The sequence below is a fragment of the Alligator mississippiensis genome, chromosome 13, assembly GCF_030867095.1.
Source record: "Alligator mississippiensis isolate rAllMis1 chromosome 13, rAllMis1, whole genome shotgun sequence".
Classification (NCBI taxonomy): Eukaryota; Metazoa; Chordata; order Crocodylia; family Alligatoridae; genus Alligator; species Alligator mississippiensis.
The window spans coordinates 10,503,624-10,514,868 of record NC_081836.1 but is presented as its reverse complement, the minus strand read 5'-3'; positions in this window follow the sequence as shown (position 1 = coordinate 10,514,868).

Here is an 11,245-nt window from a genome sequence, read left to right as displayed (position 1 = left end):
ATTCCACCTGGCCACCTCCTCACACCGACCGGTGCTGCAGGGACACAGGATCCTGCATTATGCTGGTGGCAGTGTTGAGGGCAGACTCTGTGATGCAGCAGGAAATGTCAGCCTAGTGCTCACCCCTGGTTTGTCCCATCAGATAAACTCCAGCACACGGTAACCTTCACAACCCAAGGCTTGGGGTCTCCGGCTTTGACCTCCTAAGGGGGCTCTGCTGCCCAGTCACTGGGTAGAGCATCAGGGCCTTGTGAGCAGCACCATACCTAGACTCCTGGCAGCCCCAGGTGAACTTTTAGTATTGGGCCCCCCTTTGCCAGGGATAATGATAATAGTCGTAATTGTTATTTTCACCATTTTTGAGCCTCCTTTTTTGTCTAGACCCCGGGTAGCCACCCAGTTTGCCCATGCCTGTGTCCGGCCCTGCCTGTGAGTGGGTGACTTGCAGCAGCTCCCCATCAAGCAGTCTGTACAAACATGCACATGTTACTAAAATGTTCTGTAACAAATCCAGGGGCAGCTGGGACCTCACACATGTCACTGCTCTGCACAACACAGCTGCTCAGAACTGCCAGGAACCAGCAGGGAATGAAACACTGTTCCTAAAAGCAAAGTCCCTTGCAGAATATCCACACAGCCCTACACCACTGAGCTCAGGACACACAGTTGAGCCCTTCTAATTCAGTCCAGCCTGAAGAATGGATATCCAACACTAATATTGTGCTTTTCACTGCATGACCTATTGTTACCAAAGTGGGTACATAGCATTACACCTGTTTTCCAGTCACCCAGTGACAGAGCAGAGAACAAGAGCTCTTCTCTTCTCATGCCTAGCCCAGTGCTCACATCGCTACACACTGCTGTAGTGTACTATAATTGCAGCAGGTTTCTTGAGGCATGTTATTTGCCTCCATTTTTCAGTTCTCTGGCTTCCCCACAAGCAGCTTGACCCTCTTTTCATGAAATCCTTTAGGACATGTTAAGAGGAGGCAGAGCATGGGGCACCTGAGTAAAAAGGCGCAGGGAGTTTTTCAGCGTCTTCCACGGCAGGCCTAACTTTTACTGCAGAGAGCACAGGCCCCAGCAGCAAATGCTCCATCTTGCATGTTGGCACCTCTCCTTATCTGCAGGATGCACTTCTGTACTCGGGCAGGGGGAGGGATGCTGTGGTCGCCTCTGTTTTACATTAGGCATGGATGTCAGATTCCTAGCATGCTGCTGCTAATGCAGCCCAGCATTGGGGAATGGAAGAATGCTGCCAGTGGAGACTTTGCTTCTGAAATCAGGAAGGGTGTGGGTCACAAGCAGAATCCAAATGATGAAAATTCACAAACTGAACTTGGTGACAGGATAGATAACTCTTTTGTAAAAGTGCCATCTGGACAGACTAACCCAGCTCTCAGATCCTTCCCCACCCCCTCTTAGGGATATTACTACACAGAGTGTTTAGCAAGAGATTTACAGGAATCCTTGATCTCTGAAACTACTGCCCTTAACCCATTAACTGCCTGGTGCTCAGATCTGCTTTGCCCACACAAATGGATCTGGACAGGTCAGTTCTCACTTGGGACTCCTCTAGCTGCAAGAAGTGGGGAATGGAGGTTCCTCGCCCATGGCCAGGTCAGGAGCTCTGAGAGCCAGCTGGAGTTTGGGAGTGGGAGCAGCAGCAGGGCCTGTGCAGTTTCCCCAGTGTAGCAGTCGCAGCCACAGTGTTGTTGAGACAGAGTCCAGAGGAGAGCCACACGCATGATCAGAGGTCAGGAAAACAGACCTTATGATGGGAGGCTAAAGGCCGTGGGACTCTTCAGCCTGGAAAAGCGCAGGCTCCGGGGTGATCTGATAGCTGTCTATAAGTTTATACAGGGTGTTCAGCAGGATCGGGGGGAACGTCTGCTCACCAGAGCGCCCAAAGGGATGACAAGGTCAAACCGTCACAAACTCCTCCATGACCGTTTCAGGCTGGACATAAGAAAGAACTTCTTTACTGTCCGAGCCCCCAAGGTCTGGAATAGACTGCCACCGGAGGTGGTTCAAGCACCTACTCTGAACACCTTCAAAAGCCATTTGGATGTTTATCTTGCTGGGATCCTATGACCCCTGCTGCCTCCCTGCCCATGGGGCCGGGGGCTGGACTCGATCTTCCGAGGTCCCTTCCAGCCCGAATGTCTATGAAATCTATGAAACAAATGTACAGCCAGGGACCTCGTCAGATGAGGTTATTACAAAAGAAGGTGGGAGTTAGGGCTGCAGTTTTCTATGTGGGGTGTCTGCTTTGGCTGATTTTTTTCAGAAAGTCTCAGGAAATAGAAAATGTGGTTTAAGCCATTCTAAGAAAATGACTGAGAAAAAAAAATGTGCTATTGTGGTAACAAAAAATAGACATTTTCCTGAGAAGCTCTAGCATCTCTGTGAATTGGAGGAAGGAGGGACTTGAGATTTGGCAGGTGACTACCCTGGTGTCGGAGGTATGCCTTTGCTGTCCTGCCATAGGGTGACTGGCTCCTTTAAGGGAAAAGGGTCTTGTGTAATAAAGTCGATGTATCCCACCTGGACCTGGTGAGAGGCACCTAAGACCAATAAAGCCAGAAAGGACAGGTAACTAGTGGAGGGCTTGGACAGGTAGGAATAAAAGGGTATGTTGTAGACATAAGCAAAATTTTTGTGGGTTCTTTGTGAGATGAGAGGAGTTGCTTGGAGGTTTTTGTATGGGGCTCCTGAGTTTAGAGAGACATAATGATTGGAAGAGCTGTTAAGTAACCGGCAGAAAGTTGCTGTGTCTGGATTAAAATGGATCACAGGGGATCTGCCTGGAGTCCCTGCACAGAGTGAAGTAGCTGGGAGAGGTCTATACTTCACTTCATGGCAAGAGCTGAGAACCCTTGAATAGCTGCACTATGATCCCTCCAGGGAAGGTAATGTATGGGCAAAGACTGGTTTATCTCCCTGCTTGTTTCCCCTCCACTTGGAGAAATAAGGTGCCTGAGGAATGAATTCACAGCTGGATGTGAGGCTGGGTGCTTGCTCTTCTGAACCTGGGAGATGGAAATAGCTTGTGGTAAGAAGAGGATTAGAGGTAGAGCGGAGCTTCCAGTGTCCTGTTGCTCCAGGGTGGTGAGTGAACTCAGCCTTAGAAAAATCTGCCCAACACTAGCCGAGTTACAAGCCCTTGCAAAACAGCAGTTCGTGCAGCCTTTATTTGGCAGCATCGCTCCTAAAAACCTCTCTGCAGTGAGTATAAGCTATCTTCCTACAGCCATTACTGTATTGTACAGTGTGTACTATCCTAAGGCTAGAGAGGATGAGCAGGGCTCTCCCTGCATGCTGGGGTGCCAGGCATCAGAAGAAAGAGCAGAGGGATGTTTCTTCTTCTGTCTTTCTATTGCCTGTATGCCAACAACAGGGAGAAAGAATAGGAGACATCAGAGAAGGGGGGAGTGAGTCACTGGTTCCCAGAGAGAATCGGTACAGAGGGCACAGACAGCCTTGATTCTAACCTGCTCTGGTTCTTCATGGTTTGACTTTGCAAGATGAGCTTTTTAAAGCAGATTTCTAAGGTGAGTGTTAAAATGGTATCTGAATGCTCTTAGAGCAGGGTCTTGATTCTTAGCTGATGCACAACTCAATATGTAATAATCCAATATTAAAAGATGGTCTTTGATATAAAAAAAATGATCTAAGCAGATAAAGGGTGGGTCAAAAAGCTGAGGCAAAGGTGAAATTACCTGTTCAAGGGGTCAAACAGGCCATCAGCTGAAATAAGAAACTGGGTCTTCTGAGTCCTAGTCCAGTGTCTTGCCTACTGACTCATGCCTCCCCTCAAAGATTGAACCCATGTTCTGAACCTTGCTATGACTTTCTAAAAAGTCTTGGCTTGGCTTTGAGGTCCAGTTTCATCTGTATGTGGTGTGTAAGTGTCTTCTTACACTTACAGTTTAGCAATAAGATCATCTTAAAAAGAGGCCCTTCATTGGAGGGAGCCCTCTGCAAGTGTACATACATAGGAGAAATGAGAACAAGGCTACTGAGCAAGTTGCAATGCAGAAACCAGTATGGGGAAGTCAGAGGAATGCAGCGCTGTCCAGAGCTTAGGACAGGAGCCAGGACAACTGGGTTCCAAGCCAAACCCTGCTACATCCTCCCTATGAAACCTTAGCCAAGTCCCTTCTACCTTCTGGTTTCACAGATGCAGAACCTGACATGGAGAAGAATAATATTTGTATGCCTTTGGAAAGTGCTTGGAGAGCCTCTGAAAGAGATACGGGTGCAGCATGTTGTCCATCTTAGTAATGGATTTGTTTAAACCTTGTACTTGATGTATAGACTTAGAAAAAAATCTAAAGAGACCAAACCATGCATGTAACGAATCCAAACTTGCCCCTGAAACACCCCCCCCCCCCAATTCTCCCCCACACCTAATAAGTTGTAGTTTTTTTACTCTAAAAGCAGGTCTAGATCCCAGGGCAGGATATGTGCAGAGGAGCTCCATGCAGCTGTGCTCACTCCTATCACAAACTGCACAGGCACATGGAAGTCAAAACGAAGCATGTGCATACTACCTTGTAGTTCAAGGTATTACTTCATAAGTTCCTCAGGGAAGGACCTTTTTGCAAAAGCACTTGAATGATGAGGAGAGAAGTCCCCCTGGCACCTGATCTTGAATTTGGAAAATGTCACCCTCTTATTTATGTTAAGCCCCTAGCTGCTGGTTAGGAAGAGTTGAGAACTAATTAAACTGAACTCTGGGTTAGACTAGAAGTCTCGGTAGTGATTGGTTACCTTTTAAGCCCGGTGGGTAGATAAATCCCCATCATGAAAACTATACAGTTGTTATACAGCACCAATAACAGCTCTGCCACTGACTAACTTGACTGCAATCGGACAATTTTTATGCCTGAAATTGGCCACGTATTGAAGCATGCACCTGAATCGGGTACTGAAGGGTGGAGGTCCCCAAAGCTATGATCAGAAAGAAATCTGCCCTCAAGCATTTTATTCCTTAACACATGGGAGTGCCAGGTTATTTTGCCTGGTGTTTTAGACAGGGTATTAATTGTCAGGGGCGTGATGCTTACTGGGAGAGGAAAGTATTAGGAAAGGCAGACTATTAGAGCCTAGGTGGGAGCTGTGCTGGGTGTCCCATCCCTCTTCCACTTCAGCAGCCATCTTTCCCAATGCTGAAGAAGAAAGGGCAACACTTCCCAGGGATGAAAGCACAAGGCTGCAAGTGATGGGTGCCTGTCCAGCTCTGACACTGGCTCCCTGTGGAAACAGGAAAATGGCTTAACCTTCTGGGGGCCCACTTCTCCCACCCGGAAAGATGGGAGAATAATACTGAACTACTGCCCAGGGGACTGCAAGGCTTATTCCATTAAGGCTGTGGAGTGCTGTGAGATGCTAAGATTAAAAAAACCCCTACAACTGCAGCACGGTGCAGCAAGAGCACCAAGAAAGGCTTGCTTGTCCCAAGCAGTGATGTAGGGGCAGGAGTCTGGGGTGAGCACTTTTCTTTTACCACATGGATTAAGTGACCTGAAGCAAGAAATTATTTATTAGTCGGGTTAGCTGCACCTGGAGCCACACACTGACATTTCTTGCCTCTGGCTTGGCGAGACAGAAGCTTTCTGGTGGCTTGGTCAGCAAATGAAAACAAAAGATAAAAGTACTGGCATCCTCCCCAGAATCTCCTGCATCAGGATAAGTGACATCTTACCCTCTCAGCCAACCTAGGCCCAAAGCTGAGAGGCTCGGAGGAGGGGGGGGCCTTTTAAAATGTAGATCCTCCCATAAAAAAGGGTTTAAAAAAAAAAAAAAAAGAGCATTGTGAGATCTCCAGTGCTGGGGGGGGGGGAAATGTTCTTCCTGTATCAAGTCATTATTGCCTTATTTAGTACCCAAAAGCATGTGAACTGCAAGCCTGAGCTAACGGTGCAAGTTAAAGCAAAAGCCTCACTCCAGGTGCATGCTTGCTTTCTGATACGTGGCTGTCACCCTTGTGTATGCCCCTTCTTGTTAACCTGGCGGAGCTTCCAGTGTGTGCCCATAAAGTACACCAAGTGCCCATGTATGCAACAAGGGGGGGAAGCTGGCAAAATGCATGTGCTGTATTCTTCTTTCTAAAGCTTGGTAGTTTGCCTAGCTATTGCTAGCATCTGAGCTCTTTAAGCATTGCTACCAAACCCCTTATGATGCAGAGAAGTATTGTAAATGGTGGGAAAATGAGCACCTCCAATGAGGTTCAGGACCTTCCTTGGGCACAAGGATATAGTAGCAGATGTGGGGCAAGAACCCTGGCTGCAGATGCCCTGGTTTATGCATTAACCAGCCCACAATGCTCACCCTTCCCAAGCATTATTAATGTTACAGTAGCATCAAGAAGCCCCACTGTGCTAGATTCTGTATATAGTAAGAAATGGCTTCTGTCCTTGCTTCAATCCAAATACAGGGGATGGGCAAAAGAGATGATCATGGCCAGGTGAAGTGAATTTCCCAAGGTCATGGGGCAAGTCAGGGGCGGAGCAGGAAAGAGAGCCCAGCTCTTTTGACTCTAAGTCCAGTGCTGTCTCCATTAGACAATGCTGTTCTTTCTCCGACTTGTTTAGGGTTGGGTAACTGAGGGAGATGCTACTTTTCTCGGCTAGGAAGATGAGACGGGCAGAAGACAAGCAGGCAAGGAGTATCATAATGCTATAGTCCATGTTCTCCCATGCATTTCTGAATGATATTTAATAAGATGGTTATTATATGTTAAATAAATATTGATTGATTGCTGCTGCCCTGCATTATTGAAGGCTTATGTGCTCAGTAATGGATTCAAACCTATATTAATAATCAGAATATTTTAATTAATTGGAATTTCCAATGCACTATGTGTCTGCTTTGGCTCTCATGTAACCCTGTGCAACCTCAGCTGCTGGAAAAAAAAATTGGTTATCAAGCTTGTCCACATGGGAGGAACAGACTGATGCAGCTATGGTAGAATAACTATTCTACTCTGACCTAGGAACATTATGTTGGTATAGGCATTATTCTGAAATGCTTCCCCTATTTTGGAACCAGAAAGCCTATTCCAGAATAAATTACCTTCATGCTGGAGTAGACTCCACACAGTGGAACTATACCAGTGGAAGCTAGTCTGCTATATCTATGTGAGGGAATTGCCCCCCGTGTAGACAAGCCTCAAGCAAAGCAAAGCTATGATGTTTCAGTGTTAGGAGTGTAGCTGAGTTCGAAGATGATTCATGACTAGCAGTAGGTTTCTTGGCCAACTGTATGGGAAATGTGAGGATCTGCATAAGGAGACCTGGATTCGGTACGTGACCTTGCTTGCTTGGGCCTCGGTTTTGATGCTGATGTTGACTGGAACCTCCAAGTTACCCTGTTGACTTGTACTAACCTTTCTCATGAAATGCCATTATGTGGAAGGGGAAAAAAAAAAGTCTTTTTTTTTTTTTTTTTTTTTTTTTTTTTTTTTTTTTTTAACTCCTCTCTCCTTATGCATAAAATGGAGATGATTCATAGATGTTAGGGTCGGAAGGGACCTCAATAGATCATCGAGTCCGACCCCCTGCACAGGCAGGAAAGAGTGCTAGGTCTAGATGACCCCAGCTAGATGGTTATCTAACCTCCTCTTGAAGACCCCCAGGGTAGGGGAGAGCACCACCTCCCTTGGGAGCCCGTTCCAGACCTTGGCCTCTCGAACTGTGAAGAAGTTCTTCCTAATGTCCAATCTAAATCTGCGCTCTGCTAGCTTGTGGCCATAATTTCTTGTAACCCCTGGGGGCACCTTGGTGAATAAAAACTCACCAATTCCCTTCTGTGCCCCCGTGATGAACCTATAGGCAGCCATATTTAGCAAGCCCCTTACACTGCTGCAAAAAATGGGTGCCAATTCCTGTATCTGATGGAGCAGAAATTTCTTTGGAGTGTGAGGCTCGAAATACTGCAGTTTTTCTCTTCAGACAGCGATGCCTTTTCTAATGGAAAGAGTTATGATTCTGCGTGCACAAAGGTGCATGACACCTTGGGATCAGTTCTTGTCCTGTTTGTCTGTGGGACCTCTGCTTCCTCCAGCAAGGCTGGACTCCAGGTCTTGCTTTGCAAAAGGTGGCAGTTGGGGTACCGGTCATCACTTGCAAAACTGTTCTCAAATCCACTACCCTCGCACAAGAAAGGGAGATGCTGCTTTTCTGCTAAAACAGCTTTTATTCACTCATGTATAATGGCTCTTACTTTCATGTAAACATGGCTTGATGCATCCTGGCTGCTTCTGAGTCCTGGTGATTTGGTTTTTAAAGGGTTTGTTCATACAGTTTTGTTCTGAACCCTGACTTTTTTTTCTTCCCCCCCCCCTTCCCCACCTCCCCCCCAAACAGAGGTTGTAGGTTTTGTTTTTTTTTTTGTTTTTTTTTAAGTAAAGAGCTATACAGATGCTTTTAGTACAAGGAAAAACCCCCAAATGGAAGGCTTTACTCTGATTCTGAAAAGAGAGATAAGGAAAGAAATAGGAACTCACTCTTTGGCCTTAGTGTCTCCTTTAAATTAAGATTTTTTTTTTTAATTTATTTTTATGTAGGTAGTGCATCTTTGAATCTCAGCTTCTGCTTCTGTATTGATTTCAGTTTGACTGATACTGGTTTAACAATCGCAGTAGCTTTTGTTTGTGGTATCCAAGAAGTTTTGCTGATTTAGTGTCTTATAGACAAAGATGGAATATGAAGGAAGCATCTTGATAACTTAGCACAAAGCCAGGAGGCCAAAATGTCCCCATCGTGATAGCACAGTGCTGCAGGGAGCTGCATTGCACTGCACGTCAGAACTTGGAGCAGAGGAGGACTGCTGCACTTGGAAAAAGCTGAACTGCGTGAAGATATGGCTGAGGAAAGTCGATGGCTTTTTCTGAGCATGTGATAACTTTTAATGCAACCCCCTGCCCCCCCCCTCAGGATACTGTGAGATTAAGGGTGAGACTCTGAGTATACTTCCAAACCGGAGCGGCTAAATTTCTTGCAATAACATTACCTTGACTGAACTCCCTGCTTTTAACTGAGCTGTATTGCAGCAGCACATTGCACTGCCCCATGCCCTGAGTGCAGACCCCAAAGTACTGCATGTTGGCACTAGCTGAGCTCCAGCTCTCAAGGCTGCTCTTCAGCTTCTGTGAACCAGAAGTGTTGTGCTGTTCAGGGGTGGGTAAGGTGGGGTGCGGGTATTTGTGACTTGTTTTGCTGGTGTGTTAGCACCTAGAGGCTGTCAAGAAGTGGAAGGGAGGTGGTGCCATTGTGTCTTGAGGCCACATTGTGCTGGGTGCTGTACATACAGAGTAGGAAACGGTGCCTGCCCCCAAAGCTGTACAGTCTAAATGGACAAGCTAGACAAAGGGAAGGAGGGAGAAAGTCATGACGGCTCCCTGTGCTTTCCCAAGGATTCAGCCAACCCAGGTGTCCTGAGTCCTGACCAAGTGCCCTTCCCAGTGGACTACAGAGCTGTTAAATGAGCAGTGTGGTATCAACCCAGATCACAGCAGGCACGAGTGCACTCCACAAACCTCCAGGGGATGTAGCCCCTTGTGGTGCACCATGCCCTAGGCTCTTATCTGTTGTGGAGAGGAGTTGGTGCCTTGTAGGACCAGAGCCAGTCTCTGCCATGGAGCACTGCAATCCCCAGCATGAGTGTGCATGGCACAGCCTGGGAAAGGCATGCACTGCTGGATTGAGCCCTCCCCTCTCCAGGGTGTCAATCTAGTGAGTGCCACACAGGCTCGCTGCCATTAAGAAAATGACAGCCCTTTGGACCAATATTCAGGTAGATGCTTCCTCTGCTTGCAGATACTGTGTTGCTCCCCTAGCTTCTCCCTGCTGAGTTAAGTCAAAGTAGCACTAGGTACTGGAGCAAGCCAGCAGGCTGTGCTAATTGACCTCTTCCCTGGCACCCTGCTCTGGGGGGCTGGATCCACTTACAACTGGTGGTGGGAGGGTTGGCTGGGAGCTGTCCCCTGTGCTGTTCCTGCCCAGCCACTGGAGAAGCCAGAGATCTGCTGGGGGACTGGTTCTCTGTGATGCACCATGGGCCCCCACATCTCTTGCTGCCAGCCATTAATGCTCTGCATCACAGCTGCTTTCTGCAAGGAAGTGGTCACTACAAACCAAGTCCCAAGGCTTTTTTTGGGGGGGGGCGGGGGGAAGAGATGGGCTGCAGAGATCTGCCTTCTCAGACTTGCTTCTAGGATCTGAGCCTTCAAAAAGCAGCTCTCTAGTGTAGGGACTATCTCTAACTGCTGTCCTGCACCCATGTGCACCATTTTAACACGGATGCGAATACAATTGGTCTGATCTAGTTGCATTTTACGGCCACCCCTTGCAGTGCTGTACACCGTCACAGGAGGTAAAGGTCAATACTGAATTTGGCCTCTAAGCTTGTGCACTGTGCAGTGTGATAGGGCTTGATTTTGACTGGGATCTCTATCTGTACCTACTCTTACAAATGAGAAAGCTGGGCAGCTAGGAAGTGTCTTAACATTAAAACTCAATGTCCTGCCAGTGCCAAGCAGCAGTGAGATGGGGACAGGAAGTCCAAGGTGAGAGAGAATCTACAAGGAAGCCTCCAGATGGGCCCAACAAGGGCAATACCTTGCTTTTTGCCCAAGTCAGTTTAGGATAAGGGCTTTGTGGATGTGGACCTCTTTGGTCTAATAGATGTGCTGGGAACATGCCTGCAGTGGTCCTGAATAAAAGCTGACCCCTCCTGTCCCAGCGCTACTGATGGACCCTCCTTGCTGCTGGCTCCTGCAGCCCAGCAGGAGGTTGCAAAACTGTCTTGGTGACTCATCAGAGGCAAAGCCTGATGCTCGTTCCCTGGTACAAGGGGACCCAGGGCCAGTCGGAGAGCGACCCTGGCCCAAAGGCCCTCCAGAATCCAGCACCCAGCAAAGGGCTTGGTGTGGCTCCCATGCCTTCCTCTCCCAGTGGCTTAAACAAGAACAAAAACAGTGTGGGAGCGGGTCAATAAAAGGCAGTAAAGAGCTGCTGGTGTGACCCAGCGGGGCTGCCCGCAGACGGTGGGTCTGGGGGCGCGGTGCCCTGTCCTGGGCACACGGTGGGGGACAGGCGAGGGGACACGGGCAGCCCCGGGCACGGAGCCGTACAGCCCGGGCCCCTGCAGATGCCGGCGGGGGAGCGCGGAGCGGGAGGATCTTGCAGTGTCAGGGCTTTGCTCCGCGTTACTCCCCCTCCTCCTCCGGCATCCCACC